Source organism: Saimiri boliviensis, chromosome 19 (assembly GCF_048565385.1).
Source record: "Saimiri boliviensis isolate mSaiBol1 chromosome 19, mSaiBol1.pri, whole genome shotgun sequence".
Lineage (NCBI taxonomy): Eukaryota > Metazoa > Chordata > Mammalia > Primates > Cebidae > Saimiri > Saimiri boliviensis.
Window position 1 is genome coordinate 41,215,649 of NC_133467.1, and position 27,845 is coordinate 41,243,493.

The following is a 27,845-nucleotide window of genomic DNA, read 5'->3' on the forward strand; positions in this document are numbered from 1 at the left end:
GAAAATAAACTTTATTATTTCAAAAGGATAGAGTTTGTGTTAGGTAATTTCGAAAATCACTTGTCACTGTTTGGGTTCTTCGGAGGCAGACACTGAGTTGAAGTTGGGTGCAAGATGTTCCTTCAGGACTAACACCTGTGAAAGGAAGAAGGCAGAAGGAGGATTAATCAGAGGAAGAAATGAAACTGTAGGACGGACCCGAGAGAGCTTTAGAACAAACGCTGCCAACAAGAGTGTCCTGCAATGGGTCAAAATGGCCTGGCTTTTATATTCTCACCTCATTGAGACACCAAATGCAGCCAAAAGGGTATGACCTGAGGTGAGGGGCTTTCTGCGCTAAGACCAAATCTGAAGGAGCTACAGCTAGAGGATGTCTGCTAATTACACTCCTGGCAGCTAGGGCTGTCAGTCTTTCCTGGAAAGGAGATCTGAGTGGGGCTTTCCATGTCTGTTACCTCCCTCCTAGGTCTGTCTTCTTGTGCTCCAATTTTAGATGCTGATTTGTTGAACAAACACATTAGCAATAATAATATAATTTTACGTAGCACTTTTTTTTTTTTTTGAGACGGAGTTTCGCTCCTGTTACCCAGGCTGGAGTGCAATGGCGCGATCTCAGCTCACCACAACCTCCGCCTCCTGGGTTCAGGCAATTCTCCTGCCTCAGCCTCCTGAGTAGCTGGGATTACAGGCACGCGCCACCATGCCCAGCTACTTTTTTGTATTTTTAGTAGAGACGGGGTTTCACCATGTTGACCAGGATGGTCTTGATCTCTCAACCTCGTGATCCACCCGCCTCGGCCTCCCAAAGTGCTGGGATTACAGGCTTGAGCCACCACGCCCGGCCATAGCACTTTTATAACGCTTTCACATATGGCATGCTTCCCTAATACACAGTACTGAACCAAGGAGTCTGAAGGATAGTTTTTTTTAAAGTGCTGTACAGATTTTTAATGACATTTGCTTTCACCACACTTCAGTAAGACTGTTTCATCAGAGTAGTTAAAATTGTGAAACAGGTAACATTTTGCTGCTGCTTCTCAACGTATCACTCTCCTCCTCATAGCAACTCTTCTCCTCTTCCCTGTCAGACAGTTATTGCTCTGATATGGGTAAAAGTCTCTTCACTCATTGCAGCATCCTACCCCAAACACTCCTTCAGGTAGCTCGCTCTCTTTTCTACAACTAAACTTCAACTGGCTGAAATTAGAAACTGGCTAATACATTTATGCATACGTGTTCTGTGACTAATGACGATGTGCTATTCTTTTAAGCATTTCATGTTTGCTTTTCGAAAGTAATTCCTGGATATAACACCAAAAGCACAGGCAACAGAAAGAAAAAAATTGGTGAGTTGAACTTCAAAATTATAGTCTTGTGTCTCAGAGTGTAGCAGGATTGTCAGGGAGCAAACCTCTCAAACACCGAACTCGCGGCTTTTTATTTGGCCGGGAGCTGCAGGAGGCTAATGCCTTAACCACTGAGCTCGCCCAGAAGCAGCTTCTTTCCCCTTTTATATGCTTACAACTCTAAAGGAGAAACTGAGGCAAAACTGGCCAAAGCTGCCTGGGAGGCTGTCCTAGCCATCTACCAATCAAAACACACTTCCCAGTCAGGGAACCAAAGGTAGCAGGATTGGCAGAGAACAAGCCTCTCGATTACTGGACTGAGAAAGGAAGTCACTTTTTATTTGGCTGGAAGCTGCAGGGGGCTACAGCCTTAACCACTGAGCTCGCCCAGAAGCAGCTTCTTTTCCCTATTATAGGCTTACAACTCTAAAGAAAAACTAAGGCAAAACTGTGTCACTGTCCATTGGCTGGAAAATTGATCTCACAATCTTTGGCTTCATTGATTTTCTAGTTGATTCATGGTGTGCATGGGAATAGGCAGGGGACGGGGCTTACAGAGACAAGACAAAGACAGTAAATCATTAGTTGGCAGAGCCAGGAGGGGGTCTGGGTCATGTAAACTTAAAGAACATAACCCAGTGCCAGGCTCTGGCCGGTAATAATAACATTATTTGCAACACTTTCAAGGCTTATAAATAGTTTAGACACTGCAAACCAAAAAGGAAGTGATCCTTCGGCCTTATTATGACCTGGTCAGTGGCGTCAGCAAGTTGCTTTACCATGGATTCCAGTTCTTTAGTATTTTATCTCTCTTTACCCTCCTCATCCGGAGGGAGGAGGTGAAGGTGTCAAGGAGAAAAATGGGGAGGGGGGATCTCCCCTCTCAAGAGGACACTATTTTAACAGAGTGAAAGGGCAACTCACACAATGGCAGAAATATTTGTAAGTCATATATTAAATATTTGATAAGGGATTGATACCTAGACTATATAAAGAGCTTCTACAACTCAACAACAGAACACTCACAAAATCCAGTTCAACACTGGGCAAGTGACTTGAATAGACATTTCTCCAAAAATGATATACAAATGTCCAAAAGTCACATGAAAAGATGCTTAGTGTCCATAATCATTATGAAATTCCAAATCAAAGTCAATGAGATATCACAGTGTACCCATTAGGATGGCCATTAAAAAAAAAACAACAACAGCAAATAACAAGTGTTGATGAGGATGTGGAATAACTGGAAACCTGTGCATTGCTGCTGGGAATGTAAAATGCTATAACCATTGTGGAAAAGATTATGATGGCTCCTTAAAGCTAAACATAGAATTACCACATGATCCAGTAATCCCACTTCTAGGTATGCACCCAAAATAATGGAAGGCAAGAACTCAAACAGACATTTGCACACCCATGTTTACAGCAACATTACTTACAATAGACAAAAGGTGAAAAAAAAACCCAAATGTCCGTCAACAAAATGTGATATTTACATATTATTCAGCCTTAAAAGGGAAATAAATTCTGATACATGCTATATAGCATGGATGAAACTTGAAGACATTCTGCTATATGAAACAATCCAAACCCAAAATGACAAATATTGTATGATTGCACTTATGAGATACCTAGAATAGTCAAACTCATAAAGGCAGAACACAGAAAAGTGGTTGCCAGGGTCTGGAGAGGGAAGGAATCAGCAGTTATGGTTTGATATGTTACAGTTAGGTATAATGGAAATTTCTGGAGATGTATGGTGGTGCCAGTTGCACAACAATTTTTTTTTAAAAAAGTGATTCCTACTGACTGGCAAGGCTGTAAGGCCATTGGAGTACAAGCTGTCTGAAAGCACAGGCTACATGCCATAAAATCCAGAATTTGAAATTAGACAGACATGAGTCCTAGTCCTCTCTCTATTAATACATGTTAGCAATGAGAAGTTGAGTAACACATGCCAACTTTCCAAGCTATAATTTTCTTACCTCTAAAGTGGAGTTAATTACATCTACTGTAATGGTCTCTGTCTATTCAGTATGCATTTTCCTTTCACATAGTAGGATGACAGATTTCCCTAGAGAACTACTTTCCTCATCCTTAGCCCATAAGGTTTGACTGGCTGAGTCCACTCCCTAGAAATCAAAGAAAGCATATGATTCAGGTCTAGTCAATCAATATATTCCCTCTTTCTGAGCACAGCAATTGGTTTAGGAATGAGCTTGAGATCTGAGAAAGTTCCAACAGAGGTAATTCCAAAACTTTTGCTGGGGCAGCAGAAAAAAAATCTTCTCTTTTGACAAGGGCTGCCAACAAGATAGAAAGTAATTGTGGAGGTCCTGGCAGCCATTAGTGACTGTGAAGGGAAAGCCTACCAGAGAATAAAGAAGACACAGGAAAAATAGAGCCAAGAGATGGAGAGTGAGATAGCATCAAGATAGGATCATCTACTTCCTGGATTCAGTAGTACATGAAGTCTACATCTGTATGTTTGGTTACATGAGCCAATATATTCGATTTTTTTGTTTATGTCATTAAGTTGTCTTTTGCAACCAGAAAAGTCCTAACACACTTATCTTGCTTTGTTATTGGAGGCAGTACATGTAATAATTATACAGCAGCCTGGCACATTGTACTCTGTCCTATTCACCTCTGAATCCCACCCAGGACATGGGAAGTGCCCAACACGTTTCGTTGGATAGATGGAGAGAGCCATGAGAGCACAAAATTGGGAGTTTCCTGTCTGACCCACACTGTGCAAGCTCAGAGTATGGGTATAAACCTAGCAAAGCATTGTGCTTCCCTGGGTGGTGAGTTCCCTCTTTCATGAAGTCGGAACTGGCATGATGTGCTGGCAGACTAACACTCTACAAGTATAGTGTCATCACTTCAGAATAATTAAATTGAATACTTACTCAGTGCTGACTATGGGCAAAGCACTGGTGAAAACAACAGTGGAGAACATAAGCAGACAAATGCAATCAAACACGTGATAAGGTTTATTAGAGATGATCACCTGCCATGGTTTGAATGTCTCTCCCAAAGTTGATGTGTTGCAAACTTCATCTCCAGTTGAACTATGTTGAGAGATGAGATCTTTAAGAGGTGATTAAGTCATGAGGGCTTTGCTCTCACGGACAGATTCATGCCATTAGGAGTAGGTTTCTGATATAAAGGAATCTTCCTCTCCTGCTCTCTTTTGTATACTTTGTTGCCCTTCAGCCTTCTACGAGGGGATATGAAGTACTGACTCTTCCCAGATGCCAGTGTCTTGATACTGGACTTTCAAGCCTACAAGACTGTGAAAAATAAATTTCCTTTCTGTATAAGTTAGCTACTATGTGGCATTCTGTAATACCAACCTAAAACAGACTAAGACAGCACCAAAAAGATTGAAGTGCAGTAAATGGAAGTCTGTCACTCTGCCTGTAGAACCAGGGAAGCCATTTCTCAGGGAAGGTGGTATTTGAGCTGGGTCTCAAAAATGAGTATGCAGATACACTAACATTGCCCAGGAAAAGAATACCTATGAGCAGATATAGCTTGTCCTGTTTTGGGATTTCAGGAGAGTAGGCCCATTTAGCAATCCTATGTAAATTAGCCTCTGCAAGGGGCTTGAGAAATCTCAATTAGGCATTAGTTTTTTTTAGTTTGTTTTTTCCACCAATTCTACCCACTTCCTCCTTTGGGAAAAAAAAAATCTTCCCCTATGGCAAACAATATAATGTTAGTTTGAAAATCATCATATCAAAGTATGATGCTTATAATTATTTGAAAAAGAGTTTAATCAACTAAGCTCTGCAGTTGGAGGAGGCATTGGGATCCTTTCCAGGTAATTTAAGGGATCCTGAGCACATAACTGTAACACAGCCGTTTCTAGGGCTCACGGAGAACTAGTCTTTCTAAAGCCAAATTCCCATTGGTTTATTCTGCCAAAAGCTCTGGGCTTGTCCATGAAGCAGTGACTGTGGGGTTAGATGAGTAACAATGAATTGGATCCTTAAAATCACCACATCTCACCTCAAATGAGCCATAGTTGCAGAAAGAGTATTTCATTAGAGAAAAAAAACCATAATTCCTACCAAAGAGGTAGAGTGATTTCATGGATTTCAAACCTAAAAAAACTAAAACAACATTATCTAACAGGAAGGTAGACAGGGCTCCTGAACTTAGAGACACGTGGAATGAGAGTCTGAGTGTCCTGATATAATAATGATCTAGGCTGCCATTTTCTCTTATTAGTCTGGTTACTAGCAAACTTTGGATTCCTCAAAAATCAATTCAGTACCATATGACCTAGCAATTCTACTCCTAGGTATATACCCAAGAGAAGTGAAAACATGTATATGTTATTACATAAACATTAGATAATGCTATGCAAATGCTATGTGAATAGCATAGAATAATGTGCTATGTAAATAATGCTATTCACAGTATCTGTCAACAGATAAATGGATAAATAAAATGTATATTATACTGTGGAATATTATTCGGTCATAAAAATGAAGTACTGATTCATGCCACAACACAAATAAACTTTAAAAACATTATGCTAAGTGAAAAGAGCCAGATACAAAATGTCACATATTGCATGATTTATATGAAATGTCTAGAATTAGGAAATCCATAGTGACAGAAAGTAGGTTACTGGTTGTAGGGGTTTAGAAGAGGGAAGAATAAAGAGTGACTGCAAATGGGCTTCAGGTAATAAATATATTCTGGAATTAGATAGTGGTGATGACTGCACAATTTTGTGAACATAATAAAATCAGTGAATTGTATTCTTCAAAGGAGGAATTTTATGGTACATAAATTATAGCTCATTTAAAATACAAAATGATTCAGATAGATCCAACTTCATGAAAATGTCCCTGAGCCTCATGATTAGAACTAACCACTCCCTCCTGTGAACAACCTTTAGATCACACTTTTATTGTGGACATATGCAATTTTTCATATATGCCAGCCTCCTCCGAAAATAGTAAGCTCTTCAGAAACAGAATTGTGTCTCGTCTATGTCTGTATCCTCAACTGGGCATAGTGCTTGAAATTCAGCACATATATATGCTAAATTGAAGAAATTATTTTCCAAGACTTTTAAAATCTGCAGTAATATAACCAATCCATTTATAATATAGTAAGTAGTACATATAAACTGTGTGTAAGTCTTTTGTGATATAAAAATGTAAGGGGTATGGTCTCTACCTTTGAGGAACTTATACCTTTTTGATAAAAATAAGTAGACTTAAATACCTACATAACAAGGCAGAAAATAATTGCTATGTGAACAGCATAATGATCCACATCTAATAGTTCAAAGAAGTAAAAAGTACTACCTTGAGCATGATAGGGAAGATTTTTTTAGAGATGGTTGTATGAAAGCAAGTTTTAAGGATGTACAAGATGTTAAAATGAAAGTTTCAGCTAAGGCACATTCAAGAGCTATGTGTTGGACCGAAATGCAAACACTTTTATAGTAGGTGGTAAAAAGGGGTGGGGGGTCACTAACTCTTAAATGGTCACCCACACTGATGGCATGAAGGGGTGCTGAATTGGAGATCAGGGAGACTTTTGAAAAGGATTTCTTTAGAGAGAAGTATTGGGTTCCAAGAATTCTATCTTTCTCATTATCAGGGAAAAAGGGGTGAGGAGGGGAGGGGAGGGGAAACAAGAGGAAGGGAGAGGAAGGGATTTTTCCAGTTTTGTAGTAAATTTCCAAGGCAAGTAGTGTGATGCCTCTGGCTTTGTTCTTTTTGCTCAAAATTGATTTGGCTGTTTGGGGTCTTGGGGTGTTTTATGGTTTCACATACATTTTAGGGGTTTTTTTCTGTGGCTGTAAAAAATGTCATTAAAATTTTGATAGAGATTGAATTGAATCTTTGGATTGCTTTAGGTTTTGTCTTACTCCATTCATGTTGTTATAAAGGAATTTCTGAGGCTGGTAATTTACAAAGAAAAGAGGTTGTTTTTTTTTTTAAGACGGAGTTTCGCTCTTGTTACCCAGGCTGGAGTGCAATGGCGCGATCTCGGCTCACCGCAACCTCCGCCTCCTGGGTTCAGGCAATTCTCCTGCCTCAGCCTCCTGAGTAGCTGGGATTACAGGCACGCACCATCGTGCCCAGCTAATTTTTTGTATTTTTAGTAGAGACGGGGTTTCACCATGTTGAACAGGATGGTCTTGATCTCTTGACCTCGTGATCCACCCGCCTCAGCCTCCCAAAGTGCTGGGATTACAGGCTTGAGCCACCACGCCCGGTGAAAAGAGGTTTACTTGGCTTATAGTTCTGCAGGCTGTACAAGAAGCAGAGTGACAACTTTGCTTCTGATGAGGGCATCAGGATGCTTTCACTCATGGTTGGAAGTGAAGAGGAGTCAGTGTGTGCAAAGATCACATGGCAAGAGAGAAAGCGAGAGAGAGAGACGGGGGGTGACTGCCTCTTTTTCACAATCAGCTCTCATGGCAACTAGCAGGGTGAGAATGCATTCACTGTTTGCCTATGACATAATCTCATATCCCCATAGCAAGGGCATTACTTTATTCCTGAGGGATTCACCCTCATGACCCAAACACCTCCCATTAGGCCCCATCTCCATCTTTGGGAATCAAATTTCATCATGAGATCTGGAAGAGACAAACATCCAAACTCTAGGAGGCAGTATACAATTAATAATATTAATTCTTCCAATCCATGAACATAGGCTATCTTTTCATTTATTTGTGTTTTCTTCTCTTTCTTTTATCTGTGTTTTATAATTTTCAGTGTAAAGGTATTTCACCTCCTTAGTGGAATTTATTCCAAATATTTTATTTTTTCCTACCTATTGTAAATGGGATTTTCTTGATTTCTTTTTTTTTGAATAGTTGGTTAGTGTGTAGAAATCTACTGATTTTTGTATGTCGACTTTGTATCCTGCATCTTTACTGAATTTGTTTACTAGTTCTAACAGTTTTTGGTAGTCTTTAAGGTTTTCTTTACACAAGATTATATCATCTGTAAACAGACACAATTTAACTTTTTTTTTCTCAATTTGGATATACCTTATTTCTTTTTCTTGCCTAATTGCTCTGTCTAGGACTTCTAGTACCATATTGAATAAAAGTGGTAAGAGTGGGCATCCCTGTCTTAGTTCTAATCTTAGAGAAAAAGCTTTCAACTTTTCACCATTGACTGTGTTATCTATGGACTTATTGTATATGATTTTACTGTACTGAGGTACATTCCTTCTATTTCTAATTTGTTGGATGTTTTTATCATAAAGGTTTATTGAGTTTTTTCAAATGCTTTTTCTGCATCTATTGAGATAATCATATGGTTTTTGTCCTTCACCTGTTATTGATTCATACATGTTGAACCCTTCCTGCATCCCAGGGATAAATCCCACTTGATCACGGTGAATGATATATTTTATTTATTTATTTATTTATATTATTGTTTTGAGATGGAGCTTGCTCTGTCTCCCAGGCTAGAGTGCAGTGGCATGACCTTGGCTCACTGCAACCTCCCTCTCCTGGGTTCAAGTGAGTTTCCTGCCTCAGCCTCCCAAGTAGCTAGGGCTACAGGCATGCACCACCACACCAAACTAATTGTATTTTTAGTAGAGACAAGGTTTCACCATGTTGGCCAGGCTGGTCTTGAATGCCTGACCTCAGGTGATCCATGCATCTTGGCTTCCGAAAGTGATCAATGATCATTTTAATGTGCTTCTGAATTCAGTTTGCCATCATTTGGTTAAGAACTTTTACATCTATGTTCAGCAGGGGTATTGGCTTGTAACTTTTTTCTCATAGTGCCCTTGTCTGACTTTTTTATCAAGGTATTGCTGGCCTTGTAAAATGATTCTGGAAGTTGACCCTCTGTCATAGTCTGTTCAGACTCCTATAACAAAATACCTCAGGCTGAGTGATTACTAAACAGTAGAAATGTATTGCTTATAGTTCTGGATGCTAGGAAGTCCAAAATTATGATGCCAGCAGATTTGATGTCTGGTAAGAACTTGCTCTGCTTCAAAGATGGTGCCTTTTGTTGCATTCTCACATGGTAGAAGGGGCAAACATGATCCTTCCAATCTCTTTTATAAGGGCACTAATTCCATTTACAAGGGCAGAGCCCTCATGACTTAATCACATTCCCAAAGGCCCTACCTTTAAATGCTATCACATTGGGGATTACGTTTAAATGTATAAATTTTATGGGAAAGCCAACATTTAGACCATAGCACCCTTCTATTTCACTTTTTGGAAGAGTTTGAGAAAAGTTGGTATTAGTTCTTCTTTAAATGTTTAGTAAAATTCAGCAGTGAAGTCATCAGGTTTTGGGCTTTTCTTTGATGGAGGACTTTTTTTTTTTTTTTTTTTTTGAGACGGAGTTTCTCTCTTGTTACCCAGGCTGGAGTGCAACGGTGTGATCTCGGCTCACTGCAACCTCCCCCGCTGGAGGACTTTTTACTACTGATTCAATCTCCTTACACATTATTCTGTTCAGATTTTCTATTTCTTCAAGATTTAGTCTTAATAGATTATATATGTCTAATAATTATCAATTTTTCTAGGTTATACAATTTATAGGCATATAACTGTACATAGCAGTCCTATAATCCTTTGTATTTTGATGGTATATCAATTGTAATGTCTCTTATTTTATTTCTGATTTTATTTATTTGACTCTTTTTATCTTAGCTAGTCTAGCTAATGGTTTGTTAGTTTTGTTTCTCTTTGCAAAAAAACCTGCTGGTTTGTTTATCTTTTCTATTGTTTTTTAGTCTCTATTTCATGTATTTCTGATCTGATCATTTCCTTCCTTTTTCTAATTTGGGGATTCATTTATTCTTCCTTTTGTAGTTCCTGGAGGTGTAACATTAGGTTATGTATTTCCACTTTTTTGATGTAGGCATTTATTGTCATAAAAGCCCCTCTTTGAACTGCTTTTGCTGCATGTATAATTTTGGTATATTGCAAGTCCATTTTTGTTTGTCTCCAGATAGTTTCAATTTTTATTTTAATTTCTTCTTTGACCCATTGGTTGTTTAGGAGCATGTCATTTAATTTCCACATGTATGTGAATTTTCGGAAATTTCTTCTCTTATTGATTTCTAGTTTCATTCCACAGTCATTGGAGAAAGGTATTTAATATGCTTCTATCCTCTTAAATTTGCTAAGATGTGTTTTATAGCCAAACATATTATCTATCCTGAAGAATATTCCAATGGACTTGAGAAGAATGTGTGTTCTGCTGCTATTGTATGGAATATCCTGTAAAGGTCTTTTAGGTCCATTTGATCTAAAGTGTAGTTCAAGTTCAATGTTTCCTTATTGATTTTCTGTCTGGATGATCTATCCATTGTTGAAAATAGGGTATTTAAGTCCCTTGCTATTACTATATTGCAATCCATCTCTCTCTTCAGATTTACTAATACCTTTGCCTTACATATTTAGGTGCTCCCATGGTGGAACATATATATTTACAATTGTTATACCTTTTGATGATGTGACCCCTTTGTTATTGTACGTTGACTTCCTTCATTTCTTTTTACAGCTTTTGACTTATAGTCTATTTTATCTGATGTAAGTATAGCTACCCCTGCTCTCTTATGGTTTCCATATGCATGGAATCTATTTTTTTGTTTGCTAAGGGGCTTTTTATTTTTATTTATTTATTCTAATTATATTTTAAGTTCCGGGGTAAATGTGGAGATCATGCAGGATTGTTACATAGGTATACATGTGCCATAGTGGTTTGTTGCATCCATCCCCCTGTCATCTACATTATGTATTTCTCCTAATGTTACACCTCCCCAATCCCCCCACCCCCTGCTATCCCTCCCCTAGTTCCCCAACCCCCAAAAGACCCTGGTGTGTAACATTCCCCTCCCTGTGTCCATGCGTTCTCATTGTTCAGCACCTACTTATGAGAACATGTGGTGTTGGTTTTCTGTTCTTGTTTCAGTTTGCTAAGAATGGTTTCCAGCTTCATCCATGTCCCTGCAAAGGACATGAACTCATCATTTTTTATGGCTGCATAGTATTCCATGGTGTATATGTGCCATATTTTCTTTATCCAGTCTATCATTGATGGGCGTTTGGGTTGGTTCCAAGTCTTTGCTATTGTAAACAGTGCTGCAGTGAACATACTAGTGCATGTGTCTTTATAGTAGAACTATTTATAATCCTTTGGGTATATACCCAGTAATGGGATTGCTGGGTCAAATGGCATTTCTATTTCTAGATTCTTGAGGAATCGCCACACTGTCTTCCACAATGGTTGAACTAATTTACACTCCCACCAACAGTGTAAATAAAAGTGTTCCTATTTCTCCACATCCTCTCCAGCATCTATTGTCTCCAGATTTTTTGATGATCGTCCCTGTAACTGGCATGAGATGGTATTTCAATGTGGTTTTGATTTGCATTTCTCTAATGACCCATGATGATGAGCTTTTTTTTCATGTTTGTTGGCTGCATAAATGTCTTCTTCTGAAAAGTCTCTGTTCATATCCTTCACCCACTTTTTGATGGGGTTGTTTTTTTTCTTGTAAATTTGTTTAAGTTCTTTGTAGATTCTGAATATTAGCCCTTTGTCAGATGGGTAAATTGCAAAAATTTATTCTGTTGGTTGCTGTTCACTCTAATGATAGTTTCTTTTCTTGTGCAGAAGATCTTAAGTTTAATTAGATCCCATTTGTCTATTTTGGCTTTTGTTGCCATTGCTTTTGGTGTTTTAGTCATGAAGTCCTTGCCTATGCCTATGTCTTGAATGGTATTGTCTAGGTTTTCTTCTAGGGTTTTTATGGTATTAGGTCTTATGTCTAAATCTTTAATCCATCTGGAGTTAATTTTTGTATAAGGTGTAAGGAAGGGGTCCAGTTTCAGCTTTCTGCATATGGCTAGCCAGTTTTACCAAAACCATTTATTAAATAGGGAATCCTTCTCCTATTGCTTGTTTTTGTCACGTTTGTCAAAGATCAGATGGTTGCAGATGTGTGGTGTTATTTCCGAGGCCTCTGTTCTGTTCCATTGGTCTATATCTCTGTTTTGGTACCAGTATCATGCTGTTTTGATTACTGTAGCCTTGTAGTATAGTTTGAAGTCAGGTAGCATGATGCTTCCAGCTTTTTATTTTTTATTTTTTTCTTAGGATTGTCCTGGCTCTGCGAGTTCTTTTTTGGTTCCATGTGAAGTTTAGAGTGGTTTTTTGTTTGTTTGCTTTTTGGTTTTTGCCAGTTCTGGGAAGAAGGTCAATGGTAACTTGCTGGGGATAGTATTGAATCTATAAATTACTTTAGGGAGTATGGCCATTTTCACAATATTGATTCTTCCTAACCATGAGCATGGAATGTTTTTCCATCTGTTTGTATCCTCTCTTATTTCCTTGAGCAGTGGTTTGTAGTTCATCTTGAAGAGGTCTTTCATGTCCCTTGTTAGTTGTATTCCTAGGTATTTTATTCCCTTTGTAGCAATTGCGAATGTGAGTTCACTCATGATTTGGCTCTCTGTTTGCCTATTATTAGTGTATAGGAATGCTTGTGATTTTTGTACATTGATTTTGTATCCTGAGACTTTGCTGAAGTTGCTTATCAGTTTAAGGAGATTTTGGGCTGAGACAGTGGGGTCTTCTAAATATACAATCATGTCATCTGCAAATAGAGACCATTTGACTTCCTCTTTTCCTAATTGAATACCTTTATTTCTTTTTCTTGCCTGATTGCTGTGGCCAGAACTTCCAATACAGTGCAATCAAATTAGAACTCAGGATTAAGAAACTCACTCAAAACTGCACAACTACATGGGAACTAAACAACCTGCTCCTGAATGACTATGGGATAAATAATAAAACGAAGGCAGAAACAAAGATATTCTTCAAAACCAATGAGAATGAAGACAGAACGTACCAGAATCTCTGGGACACATTTAAAGCAATGTCTAGAGGAAAGTTGTAGCACTAAATGCCCAAATGAGAAGCAAGGAAAGATGTAAAATCATACCCTATCATCACAATTAAAAGAACTAGAGGATCTAGAACAAACAAATTCGAAAGCTAGCAGAAAACAAGAAATGATTAAGATCTGAGCAGAACTGAAGGAGTTAGAGACACAAAAAGCCCTTCAAAAAATCAATGAATCCATGAGCTGGTTTTTTGAAAAGATCAACAAAATAGACTGCTAGCCAGACTAATAAAAAAGAAAAGAGAGAAGAATCAAATAGATGCAGTAACAAACGATAAAGGGGTGTCACCACCGATTCCGCAGAAATACAAACTACTATCAGAGATTACTACACCTCTATGCACATAAACCAGTAAATCTAAAAGAAATGGATAAATTCCTGGACACTTACACTCTCCCAAGGCTAAACCAGGAAGAAGCTGAATCCCTGAATAGACCAGTAACAAGGTCTGAAGTTTAGGCAGGAATTAATAGCTTACCAATCAAAAGAAGTGCAGGACCAGACAGGTTCACAGCCAAATTCCATCAGAGGTAGAAAGAGGAACTGGTACCATTCCTTCTGAAACTATTCCAAACAATGCAAAAAGAGGGAATCTTCCCTAACTCATTTTATGAGACCAACATCATCCTGACACCAAAACCTGACAGAGACACAAGTAAAAAAGAAAATTTCAGGCCAATATCCATGATGAACATTGATGCAAAAATCTTCAGTGAAACACTGGCAAACCAAATCCAACAGTACATCAAAAAGCTTATCCATTGAGACAAAGTCAGCTTCATCCCTGGGATGCAAGGCTGGGATGAACATATATGCAAATCTATAAATGTAATCCATCATATAAACCAGGAGTCCCCAAACTTTTTACACAGGGGGCCAGTTCACTGTCCCTCACACTGTTGGAGGGCCGCCACATACTCTGCTCCTCTCACTGACCACCAATGAAAGAGGTGCCCCTTCCTGAAGTGCGGCGGGGGGCCGGATAAATGGCCTCAGGGGGCCGCATGTGGCCCGCGGGCCGTAGTTCAGAGACGCCTGATATAAACAGAACCAAAGACAAAAACCACGATTATCTCAATAGATGCCGAGAAGGCCTTTGACAAAATTCAACAGCCCTTTTTGACGAAAACTCTCAATAAACTAGGTATCGGAACGTATCTCAAAATAATAAAAGGTATTTATGACAAACCCACAGCCAATATCATACTGAATGGGCAAAAACAGGAAGCATTTCCTTTGAAAACCGGCACAAGATAAGGGTGCCCTCTCTCACCACTCCTATGCATGGAATATTTTTTTTTCTATTCCTTTATGTTCAATTTATGCATGTCCTTACAGGTGAAGTGAGTTTCTTGCAAGTTGTGTATATTTGGTCTTTTCTGATCCATTCAGCCATTCTGTGTCTTTTCATTGGGTAATTTCAATGAAGTCATTTACATTCAAGGTAATTAATGACAGGTAAACACTTACTACTTCCATTTTGTTAATTGTTTTCTGGTTGTTTTGTAAATCCTTTGTTTCCTTTTTCTTCCTTGATGTCTTCTTTTGTGACTAGATGATGTTCTCCAATGGTATGCTTTGATTCCTTTTTATCTTTTATGTATCTACTATAAGTTTTTGCTTTGTGGCTACTATGAAACCTATATAAAATATCTTATAGTAAGAAGTTAATGTTAATTACATAAAATAACTACACTTTTACTTTACCCACCCCCACATTCTATGTTCTTGAGGTCACAATTTACATCTTTTTATACTGTATATCCCTTAAAATTATTGATGCTATTATTTTTAATATTTCTGTTTTTAACCTTCATACTAAAGATATGTGATTTACATATCACCATTACAGTTTTAGAGTATTCTGAATTTGACTGTATACTTACTTTTACTAGTAAGCTTTGTTCTTTCATATGTTGTGTTACTATTACTAATTAGTATCCTCTTTGCTCTACATGAAGAAGTCCCTTTTGCATTTCTTGTAAGATAGATCATTTAGAACGAACTCACTCAGCTTTTGTTTATCTGGAAAAGTTTTCATTATTCTTCTATTTCTGAAGGACAGCTTGTTGCATATAGGTATTCTTGGTTGACAGGTTGTTGTTGTTTTTTTTTTTCCTTCAGCACTTTCAATGCATTATCTCAATATTTCTCAGCCTGCAGGATTTCTGTTGAGAAATCCACTAATAGCCTTTTAGGAATTCCTTTATAGATGATTTGCTTCTTTTCTCTTGCTGTTTTCAGTGTCTTCTTTCTATTTTCGATTTTTGACAGTTTGATTATAATATGTCTTGCAGTCTTATTTGACTTGAGTCTAATCAGAGTCCTTTGACCTTCCTGTACCTGGATATTTCTTTCTCAGATTTGTTTCCTGCTCTTATTTCTCTAAATAAACTTAAATTTCTCTCTCTTTCTTTCTTCTTTTTTAACTCCTACAATTTAAACATGAGGTTTTTTGTTTGTTTGTTTTCTGAGACAGAGTCTCGCCCTGTTGCCCAGGCTGAAGTGCCCATGGTGTGATCTTGGCTCACTGCAACATCTGCCTCCAGGGCTCACTGCAACATCTGCCTCCCAGGTTCAAGTGATTCTCCTGCCTCAGCCTCCCGAATAGCTGGGATTATAGGCATTTGCCACCATGCCTGGCTAATTTTTGTATTTTTAGTAGAGACAGGGTTTCACCATGTTGGCCAGGCTGGTCTCGAACTCCTGACCTTGTTGTGACTTACCTGTCTTGGCCTCCCAAAGTGCTGGGATTACAGGTGTCAGTCACTGTGCCTGGCCAAACATTTGTGCTTTTGACACTGTTCCACAAATCCTATAAGCTGTCATCATTCCTTTTCATTCTTTTTTCATTTTTCTCTTCTTACTGCATATTTTCAAATAATTGTCTTTGAATTTTCAGTCTTTCTTCTCTTTAATCAATTCTGCTGTCAACGCTTTCTATTGATTTTAGAATTTAATTAATTGTAATTTTCAGCTCCAGAATTTGGTTACTTTTTCATAATTTCAATCTCTGTCAAATTTCTTGTTTCAGTCATTGTTTTCTTGGTTTCAGTGAATTATTTCTCTGTATTTTATTAAAGTCTGCTATACTTAAAACCATTATTCTGAATTATTTATACAGTAGTTTATATACCTCTATTTCTTTAGTGTCAGTTACTGATGTTTTATTTTCTTCCATTGGTGATGACATGTTTCCCTGATTATTCTTGATCTTTGTGGCCACTGCTGGTGTATATTCATCTGAAGAAGTGGCGACTTATTCCATTTCTTGCAAACTGGCTTTGTTTGGGAAAGCCTTCACCAGTCACCAAGTCCAGAGACTCTGGGCAGTCCATCTAATGTGGCCTGTTAACATACTTGCTGTGGAGTCTTTGGGCAAGTGGGCCTTGTGCCTGAGTCAACAAGTGGACAGACCTGGTGCCTGGGTCCACGAGGTTGAGCCTGGATGCTGGATCCACTGAGGTAGATGTATTGATTGGGTCTGCAGAGGTGAGCCTGGAGCGTAGGTGCAAGGGCAGACCTACAGCCTATATCCATGTGGGGTCGGCTGTAGGCCGGGTTCATAGTAGTTGATGTGGCACTGGGGTGAGCCTTGAACCTGAGTCTGTAGGGGCTGGCTAGGCCCTGGGATGGGTCTGGAGCCTGGTCCACTAGGATGGGCCCAGAGCCTGAGTCACGGGGTCCTGGGTTTAGGGTCCATGGAGCTGGCCTAGAACCTGAGTATTTAGGAGTAGTCCCGGAGCCTAAGTCCATGAGGATCAGAGTAGCACTGAGGTCTACTGGGACAAATCTGGCCCTTACATCTGCTGGAACATGGGACTACAGGGGCCAGCCTGGAGTGTGGGGCCACAGGGATCAGCCTGGCACTATGCAGGCCTGAAACCTGTGTCTGTGGTATCAGCCTTGTGCCTCAGATGTACTGACCTGGCACTGAGGTGAGCCTAAGGCCTTGGGCTGCTTGGGCTGACGTGGCTTTGGGTTGATCTTAAACTGGGGCAGGCTTGCAGCCTGGAGCTGCAGGAGCTAGTCTTACGCTATGCAGGCCTGGAACCTATACCTGCAGGCCAGCCTGAAGGCTGAGTGCTGGCCTGATGATTAGTGCTGTAGGGTTTGGCCTAGTTCTGGGATAAGCATGAGGCCTGGTGCTATAGGGCCCAGACTGATGCTAAGTTAGGGGGCATCCAGAGCCTGGGACCACTGGGACTGGTCTGACCCTGGAGTAAACATGAAGACTGAGTCTTCAGGGTAAGCCTGGAACTCGATCTGTGAGGGCTGGCCTGTCACTGTAGTGAGCTCAAAGCCTGAGGCATGGGGCCAGCTAGGTGTTGGGGCCAGACTGGCACATAGGGATGTTAGGGTTGGCCTGGAAATTGAGACTGGGGAGCAGGCCTGGAGCTGGGGAATGTGGGATCTGTCCTCTTGCCAGGATGGGCCTAGAATCTGGGGCTGTAGGGGCCTGCCCAGTGCTGGGTTTTGTCGGTAGGCCCAGTATTGGAGTTCGAGGCAAAGTCTGATGCCTATTTTCCTCTTCTTCCCCAAAGTGAAGGGTATGTCTCTGCACTGTGCTGTCTGACATGGAGGGAAGGGTGATGTGGGTAAAGCTGTCCTTCCTATCCTCTTTAATGTGTCTTTTCTTATTTCTGTGCTATACCCAGGTGCTATAATCTCTCACTTGGTTTTCTTCACTCTTGTGAAAGTATTTTTATGCACAGATAGTTTTTCATATTGATGTTTCTGTGGAGAGACTAGCACTGGAAAGTTCTTTTCTGCCATCTTGCTGATTAAGACACTTAGTACTTTTTAAATAAAAAAATTCATAACCATAAGTAAAATGTAAATATAATTGAACATATTAAAATAATTTATTCTAATATAAAAATAAAATATTGTTTACATAACATATAACGTTTGAGTTTAAAAATAAAATAGAATTATGATTTCTTAATGTGTACTTAGTCCATCAATAATGTCATCACTGAGCTGTGAAAAGCTTTCCAGTGCTGAAAATCTCCTTTTGAATCTATGCTAGTTAAGAGAATGATAAAGATATAGTTATAAACTGCTCTTAAATATTTTTCTCTAATCCTCTGCTGTGGTTTGAATGTGTCCTCCAAGTTCATATGTCAGAAACTTAATCCTCGGTGCAAATATGTTGAGAGGTGGGACCTTTAAGAGGTGATTAGGCCATGAGGGCACCACTCTCATGAATGATGAATGCCATTATTACAAGAACCTGTTCCTTATAAAAGGACAAGTTCAGCCCTCCTTTGCTCTCTCACCCCTGTGTCTTCTGCCATCGGATGATGCAGCAAGAAGGCCCTCACCAGATGCCAGTGCCTCAATCTTGGACTTCTCAACCTCTAGAACTGTGAGCCACTACATTTCTGTTCATTATAAATGAACCACTCTCAGGTATTATGTGGTAGCAATACAAAATGGACTAAGACACCCATTACCTACAAACAATCCTATCTCTTGGATAATATCTTTAAGGAGATTTTTTGCGGGGTGGGGGGGTGGGGAGCAGTGGGAAAGATTTCATTTCTTTGCAGGAACAATTTTTTTTATTAACTGCTACAGTTTGAATGTTTGTATCCCTCAGAAATTCATGTTGAAACATAATTCCAATGCAACAGTATTAAGAGGTGGGATCTTGAGAAGGTGATTAGGTTGTGAGGGCTCCACTCTCATGGATGGGGTTAGTGCCCACAAAAAAGGGCTTGAGGGAGTGAGTTCTTCCTATTAGCCCTCTTTTGCCCTTCTGCCCTTTTATCATATGAGCATGCAACAACAAAGACCATCTATAGGGCAGGGAGCAAACTTTCACCAGATAAGATATCTGCTGGCAACTTGATCTTTGATTTCCTGGACTTCAGAATTGTTAAAAATAAATCTATATTATTTATAAATGATCTAGTCGTAGATATTTTATTACAGCATCCTGAATGGACTAAGACAGGAAAGACTTTTTTTTTTTTTTTTGCTTCAAAGAAAGTATTTCTGGTTTGTCTTTATTTTTCCATCTCATCTTCCATAAATGAAGATTCTAATACAGACCTTATTAATACCAATAGTGTCCCGTTCATGTCTATTTGTTGGAAAGTCTTTGAGATAGGTAAGAATTATTCTTGTATTAGAAGGTTTGCTTTGTTTTCTTCCCCCCCACCCCCGAGGATGATAAAGGCATAGAAGACAGTTTTCTAAACACATTCGCCTATACTTGATTGCCAGATTTTAATAAAGCATGTCTCTGGTATGTCTCAGGATATAAATGTTTCAGATTTCAGATTTTTTTTTTTTTTAACTTCGAAATAACAGTATCATACCAACAGAAATACCAGTATTCTAGTAGCCTTTAAAACAGCATGGAATATCAGAGTGGTGGAACATTGAAAATTGGTATTGTAAGTCACTCTTCCGTGGGCAACGGGAGCCATTAAAGATGTTTAAACAAGAAAATTACAAAGATATATAGACACAGGCGTACTCTGCTAGAGCTGTAGAGAGTATTAAGCCCACCTCCCTCTGTCTAAAGGTCAGCAATTTCAGTCTGAGTCACCAACAATGCACATAGGAAGTTGATTAATGAGAACAGGAGAGATTGGAGAAAGGCATGTGTAAGGGTTATCGCCGAGTTTAAGACGAGGAAACCGCGGCCAGTATAAGAAAATTAAATGCCAGTTTATTCAGCTCCCAGGCGAGGTTCTATGGTGCCGGGAAAGGGGGCCAGGGAAGTCACGCTGACTTCCCGGGGCGTGGGGTTTTTATAGCTATGAGGACGGAGCAGCAGCAGGGCGCTCTGACTGGCTCCAGAGGAGCGGGATTGGGACGGGGCCGGCTGCTATCGGGTTGTTGGGTGGGTTTTTCTAGTGCAAGAGCTGGTCAGGGTTGCATCAGCTGGAGCTTTTTGGTTTCGGTTTCTTTGTCCCTAGAGTTCACGAGGTACTCCGAATGAGGCCACCAGCCTTACAGCATGGAAGACATCTATTTCTCTCCCCTCATCATTCATTTGCTCTCTTTTAAAAGTAAAAACAGTTATCTGAACCTCTTTTGAAGAATCGCCTGAACCCCCTAGTAACTCATTTAGTTTGGGTAGGTTTGACTTCCCCTTCAACTCCAGGGATGGTAGGAAATGATTGGTTCAAGAATTACGTGTATATCTCAAATCTGGGCAAAAAATTCTGAGGCCCAGAATTTCTGCTTGTATGGGGAAAAGAGCTCTTTATTTCCAGTTAGACTGCTTGAGTCACTGTGTAATGAAGGGGTGAACTCTTGAGTCACCAGTTTGAGTGGGAGATGGAGCTGGAGGCTGCAAAAGAAATCAAAAACCAGTATGATCTGAGCTTCTATCCAGCTAAGTCTGAAGGCAGTTCTCCTGAAATTTTCAATTGTGTGGGCTAATCAATTCTTTTGTCTTTTTTCCTGTTAAACCAGCTTGAATCAGGTTTTCCGCTACCTACAACAGAAAGTCCTAAGTGATGTTAAGGAAAAAACAGGAAGCCATCCATCAGGATTAAGGAAATGGTAGGAAGAAAAAGACTTCCTGGAGAAAAGTCACAAAGGAAAGTTTCAGTCTCTCATCTTAGAGGGGCATCATCCATGCTAAAGATCACACAAATTACCACCTCCTCCCTAATATAATTAAGCATTATAATATCTGTGGCTTATAGTGTGGGCCCAGATACCAGACAAACATGGGTTCAAACTTAGTTTACTCAGTCTCTGCCACTTGAGGTCTGCGCATTCTTGGGCAAGTTACTTCTCTGTTCTCTGGTTTCAATTTCTTCCTTTACAAAATGGTGACAGTACCTACAACTTGCGTTACTATAAGGATTAAAGGTCACATGACATAATGCCATGAATATGGTAAGCACTTACTTCAATTATTATTATTGATGTGTTTTCTTTTTCCAAGCTCATTGGAGATATCATTTGGGGAAATAATTCGTTTGAGGTGAAACTACCAATGTTACCTGCTTCACCATCTATCTTCACCTCCTCCTCTTCCATTTTAATAGACAAGATGACCCTTAATGAAAGATGTGTCCCTTCTCTCCTGTTCAAGGGTGACCCTTCCTCCTTTCTTCTTTACCACGCCTTCTCTCAACTCCTTAGGAAATTTTCTCTACCAATTATCTTCTTGTCTTCTTGCTTCCCCTCCACTGGGAATTGTCCCCACTGTCTTAGTTCATTTTGTGTTGCTACAAGGGAGAATCTGAAGCTGAATAACTTATAAAGAAACAGGGTTTATTCGGCTCATAATTCGGGATGGCTGGAAAATTCCAAGTTGGGCATATGCATTAGGTGAAGGCTCCGGGCTGCTTCTACTCGTGGTGGAGGATGAAGGGGGGTTAGTGTGTGCAGAGATCATGTGATGAGGAATGAGGCAAGGAGATAAGGAGGCGTCAGGTTCCTTTTAACAACCAGCTCTTGTAAAGTGAGACTCGATTCACTTCTGAGGGAGGGCATTGCCGCACTGCAGCGAGCACGGAAAGTCTACACCAAGACAAAAGTATGCCAAATTGCAGGGTCTTTATGCTGGTCGCCACGGAGGACTCGTGTCTGTCCAACCCGCGGCCCCGAAAGGAGGGTGTTAAGACCTTTTATACCCGTAAACTACCTTGGGGATGAGGGTGAGGGGCTTTGGACATTCTGAGGGCCAGGGGGCTTTTGTCACTCCGATTGTTACTTAAGTGGTTTACAGAAGTCAAGATAAGTGTCAGTTTACACATTGTCTGGGTAGAGGTGGAAATTACAGACCTTAGTTACTTATTACAAGTCACAGGGGCGTGGATTTGGACTGCTTGCTTGTAACATTGGGGTTACAGAGAGCAGTTTCAGCAAAAAGCCAAGGTATGGTTGAGGTATGCAGTTTTATGGGGCTTTTACCAAATCACAGGCATCAGTCTATTACTCATGAGGATTCTACTGCCATGATCCAACACCTCCCATTAGATCTAACGTTGGATCACATTTCAACATGAGGCTTAGAGGTGATAAACATCCAAACTATAGCACCCATTCCATAAAAAGCATCTCCATACTAAAACTATCCCCTCTGACTCTCTATCCATAGTTTTCAACGTGTGATCTGAAGAGTTTCAGTATCAGAATCACCTGGGTGCTTGTTTAACATGCAGAGTTCCAGGCTCCACCCAGCTATAGTAAGACTTATTGGTGCTCTTGTACCTACATTCTAACAAATAAGGCAAGCAATTATGACGCACCATAAAGTTGGAGAAAACTGCTCTCTATTGGGTTCTCCATGGTACCTGGCAATCCTCTGGCTACCTAACTATGACCCTCTCTCTTGTGTATACCGTGGGTATTTTGCTTTCTCACATTCCTCAAATTGCCAAGAGTACCAATCACAATCCCTCTAACTCATACTCTGATTTTGCAGAAAAAAAAAATCAAAGAAAAAAGCCCCACGAATCTCCATGCCGTAAATACATTGTACTCGTGCCTATTTTAAATTCTTTCCCCACTACAAACATGGAAGATACATAGTTTTTCTTTCTAAAGCTAATCGTGCCATTGAAGCTTCTTTCTCACCTTCTCCTGCCCTTCTAACCACTTCATCGGATCCATTACCATGTCTCTCGTTATCTGCAGACTTAGTTCTATCAACATTTAAACATGTATACAAGCTTCTCTCATCTTCAAAAGAATTCTCCCTTAATTTCATGAACCAAACACCTCTAGCCACTGCATTTTTTCATTCCCTTTTCTCCGCAAAACTTCTTAAAGATGTTTACACTTACTTCCCAATTGCATTCCGTTCCTGCCCCACTATTGGATTAGGACCCCACTATTTCATTGAGACTGTCCTCACTTAAGTAACAGAAGATTTCTTTGTTGTTAAATTTGGTGGATACTGGATCTTACATTACTTGACTTCTCAGTTCCATTTGACACTATTGTCCATTCTTTTTAATTGTCCATTTTTTTTTTTCCTAAAAGAAACAAAAAACCAAAAACCTTTTTTCTTTCAGCTTTCTTGATACCTATGTACCTTAGAACCTACATATTCAAAATTAACTTGCTAATTTCTGCTTAACCTCCTTCCCAGGTGAACGGCATCATCTGCAAGTTGCCCAAGCCAGAAACATAGAAGAGTTATCTTTGATTCTTTGCTCCTCTCACTTGTTAACTACCTCCTAAATGTTTCATAGCTGGATTGCTACAACAGCCTCCTACTTCCTGCCCTTTCTCCAGTTTTGCTCTCATCCAATCCAGAGCAATACTCTGGAGGGAAAGATCACAGTTATACTGGCCACTAGATTCTAAATATTTGCTACAGGTACTTTGAAATTAGGCACCAAGCTTCCTGACAAACAAGGCAAAATTGAAGGAAAAGTAATCCTCATACTTCTTAGTGCTTGTTCTAATTCTAACACTCTAAACCAAATTTCTCAGAAGGAGATTTATAAAGGAAGCAGTAAATGATGTAATGAACAATGCCTCAACAACGTTCCTATGATATATCCTATAATTTTATTTGGCAAATATTTATGGAGTACTTCCTACAAGCCAGGCACCATGCTCACCACTGGGGATAAAATACTGAATGTGGTTGTTTCTTATCTAATCTCATTATTTAAACCAAGTTTTTGCATAATATTAAATGCGATCCTCTGAAGACAATTTGGCTGGGAAAGGACTTATTTCCCCAAACCAGGGTCAAAATAACAGCTACTCAGTGTTCCTCTGCTTCCTCCAACCACCCTAACCACCCCCACCCACGTGGTCCTGCCCTGGGTCAGGACTTCCTGCCCTGCCTCTCTTATTAAGATGGAATCTCACTCTGTCACCCAGGCTGGGGTGCAGTGGTACAATCTCAACTCACTGCAACCTTCGCCCCTTGGGTTCGAGTGATTCTCCTGCCTCAGCCTCTCAAGTAGCTGGGATTACAGATGTGTGCCACCACACCCAGCTAATTTTTGTATTTTTGGTAGAGACAGGGTTGCATCATGTTGCCCAGGCTGGTTTCAAACTCCTGACCTCAGGCGATCTGCCGGCCTCAGCCTCCCAAAATGCTGGGATTTCAGGTTCGAGCCACTGTGCCCCACCCAGCCTCTTTTAAATTGCAGTTCACTACCACTACTATCACACACAAAATATGCCTGGACTCCCCACGGTTTGTCTCACATGTGTTCAACAGTGCTTTTAACCACCACATGAAATCTGCCATTTTCTACCCTCACTTACTCTGCTTTATTTTGGAGATCTGCCCCACATTCCCCACAACACGTGAGCCCCAACAGGACCACTGCTATAAAGATAGCACAATTTATAAACAAAAGAGTAAATTTACTCACAGTTACGCGTGGCTGGGGAGCGGGGAGGCCTCAGGGAACTTACAGTCATGATGGAAGGGGAAGCAGGCACCTTTTTCACAAGGTGGCAGAAGAGAGAGAAGGAGGAGGAATTTCCAAACAAACATTTATAAAACCATCAGATCTCGTGTGAACTCATTCACAGTCATGAGAACAGTATGGGGGAAACTGCCCCCATGATTCAATCACCTCCCTCCCTTGACACATGGGGATTACAGGTCCCTCCCTCAACATGTGGGAATTATAATTCCAGATGAAATTTGGGTGGGGACCCACAGCCAAGCCATATCCATTGCTGTTGTTCATGCAGGCTAAAAGTATTGCTTATGACGACTGCCAAGTCTGTGCTGAGGCTGCCAGAGTGGAGGATGGGGACTCAGGTTGCTTTGTCCACGACTGCAGAAGGTATTGGCACCCAGATGCCAATATTACATTGCCCTGAAGCCGCTCCGATGGACTAAAACTACCAAGGCTGCTGGAGGGCCCTTAGACACTAAAACTGTACCATGTTTTTGCTGAGCGTTTGAGAATAGTTCTCAACCATTGGGGTGACATTTCGTTACGGTTTCCAAAGCAATGCTGTCTGGTTCTCCTGCTGCCCTATTGAGACTAAAGTAAAACAGTGTCTTGGTCTGCTTGGGCTGCCGTTAAAAAATACTATAGGCTGCATGCCAAAAACAACAGAAATATTGCTCACATTGCTGGAAGCTGGAAGTCCAAGGTCAGGGTGCCAGCGTTGCCAGGATCTGGTGAGGCTCCTGATTTGCAGATAGGTTGCCCATCTTCTCACTGTGTGCTCACATGGCCTTTCCTCAGTGCATGGGTGTGGAGAGAGAGATCCTTCTTTCTATTCTTATAAAGCCACCCATCCTACTGGATTAGGACCTCACACTTACGTCTTGACTTAACCAAAATTGTTACTGGAAAGGGGTCCTGATCCAGCCTCCAAGAGAGGGTTCTTGAATCTCAGGCAAGAAAGAATTCTAGATGAGTCCGTAGAATAAAGTGAAGTTTATCAGAGAAAGAGAAAAACAAAAGAATGGTTACTCCATAGACAGAGCAGGGGCACGGGCTGCTCAGCTGAATATACTTAGGGTTATTTCTTAATTACATGCCTAACAAGGGGTGGATTATTCATGAATTTTCTGGGAAAGGAGTGGGACTTCCTGGAGCTGAGGGTTCCTCCCCACTTCAGACCATATAGGGTAACTGCTGACCACGGCATTCATAAACTGTTATGGCGCTGATGGGAGTGTCCTTTGGCATGCTAATGAATTACAATTAACATACTATTAGCAGTGAGCTTGACCAGAGGTCACTTTCATAAAATCTTGCACTTGGTGGGTTTTGGTCAGCTTCTTGATCACATCCTGTTTTATCGGCAGGGTCTTTTTGACCGGTATTTTGTGATACCAATCCTGCTGACCTCCCACCTCATCCTGTGACTGAGAATGCCTAACGTCCTGGGAATGCAGCCCAGGAGGTCTCAGCCTCATTTTACCCAGCCCCTATTCAAGATGGAGTCACTCTGGTTCAAATGCCTCTGACAAAATCACCTTCTAAAAGTCCTATGTCCAAATACAGTCATTTAGTGGGTATGAATTTGGGAGAGACACAGCTCGGTCCATAGCAAATAGTATTCAATTTTTAATCACATCAGGACACACAGTAAGACTCTGAAAAGTGAGTCCATTGGCTGGGCTAGGGAGAAAATTGTGACAATGTGTAGTGTTCCAGAATGATCCTCCCCGCACCAGGGAGCACTCAGAACCTTCCAGCTTGGTGAACAGAATCTGCTCTCAGGCTAGGAGCCATGCTCTCTAAGTATGTTGTCTTTACATCTGGGCCAGCTTGATCCAAGGATAGGATTTAGAAAGATTAAAGGGTTAGGTGGTATACATGGACGCTCCTTCACAAAGGTGTCTCCTCTCCATTTGGCCTTCACCTTGAAATAGACAGATAATATGTTCCAGATTGTGACCTGTTGCAAAAATCACGGAACACAGGCTTGGGATACCTGTATATTCAACAGAAATCAGTCTAGCAGGTGGTAAGGCTGGCATTTTTCTGTGTTCTTAAGTTCTTAGTGACTGGGACAACACCCACAGGCAAGGCCTGGCTTTTTCCACAAGAAATATTCTGGATATAAGTAAACACAGCAGTGAGCTGAAAATTCTACATGATTACAACGACTTAAGCTTGAGAATTTTTTTTTTTTTTTTTTGAACAGAGAAGAAGAGCCGGGCGCGGTGGCCCAGCACTTTGGGAGGCTGAGGCGGGCGGATCACCTGAGGTTAGGAGTTCAAGACCAGCCTGACCAATTGGGTGAAACCCCGTCTTTAAAATAAAAAATAAATATTAAAAATAAAAGAAAAACAGAGAAGGGAGTAGTAAATGGCTAAATATAAAGTACCTAGTGCTGTGTTTCGCAAACGGTAATCACTCGGCAGGTGTCTCGGCTCCTAGCTCCAGCAAGCAGGCTTCCAGGACTTGAAAGAAGTCTACATTCAAAACTATTTCCCTCCACCACCCAATCGGACTCCTGTGCTTGCGTTTCTCCCTACCCCTGCCCGGCCAACTCTAGGCTCACAGATCCACTCCCACTCCACCATCTCACCAGGCACTTCCGTGGGCCGCCCACGCCTGGAAACCGGCGGGCTGGCCCGAGGGGCGAGGCCTGCTGCCGAGCGGGGCGGGTACAAGCCACGGCTTGGGCGCCCCGGAGCGGCGCAGCCTTGTGGGAACTGTAGTTCTCGCCACTCTGAGTCTCCAGGCGCGGCGTCACCGCAGGACTCGTTTTCCCGTGCTCCTGTGCGCGGGTCCACTTGGGACAGGTCCCTGGGTAGGTAAGGAGGTGGGTGGGAGCTTGCCTACAGAAAAGTGGGATCGAGCCGTCTGTGTTCGTGGAGCCGCCGCCGCGAGGAACTGAGGGCCGGCTCCGGTCGGCTCAACAGTGCTGGGGGCCAAACTTGAAATTCAAGTTTAAGGTGCCCCATCGGGCGAAAGATAAGATTCAGATCTCCCCCGGCCCGGTGTGCAGCAGGAGCGACCAACCCCGACCCGGGCGAAAGCGGGGACCCGTCGCTGCCGCCACCTCGTGTTCTCTCCCCACGTTCCCACTCGGGGTCTCCCTCAGGGCTGGGAGTCACAGTAGTCCCCGCTCCTCGAGGGGCCGGATGTGCGCACCGGCAGGTTGCCGCTGAGCCCCGGCGCCCGCGG

At 41.1% G+C, this 27,845-nt stretch overlaps 1 long non-coding RNA gene across 2 annotated transcripts; it reads right to left on the reverse strand.

Annotated features, from left to right (window-relative positions):
* LOC141582284 (uncharacterized) lies at window positions 1–27,719 on the reverse strand. 2 transcript variants are annotated; one of them, XR_012515120.1, is made up of 3 exons: window positions 27,244–27,719; window positions 24,609–25,609; window positions 1–135 (listed from the first exon to the last, which is right to left on the reverse strand). It is a non-coding gene; the product is annotated as an uncharacterized LOC141582284 (long non-coding RNA). The 2 variants fall into 2 exon arrangements; XR_012515121.1 differs by having other exon boundaries at window positions 25,324–25,609; window positions 27,040–27,719.
* Between the last annotated feature and the right edge of the window lie 126 nt (window positions 27,720–27,845).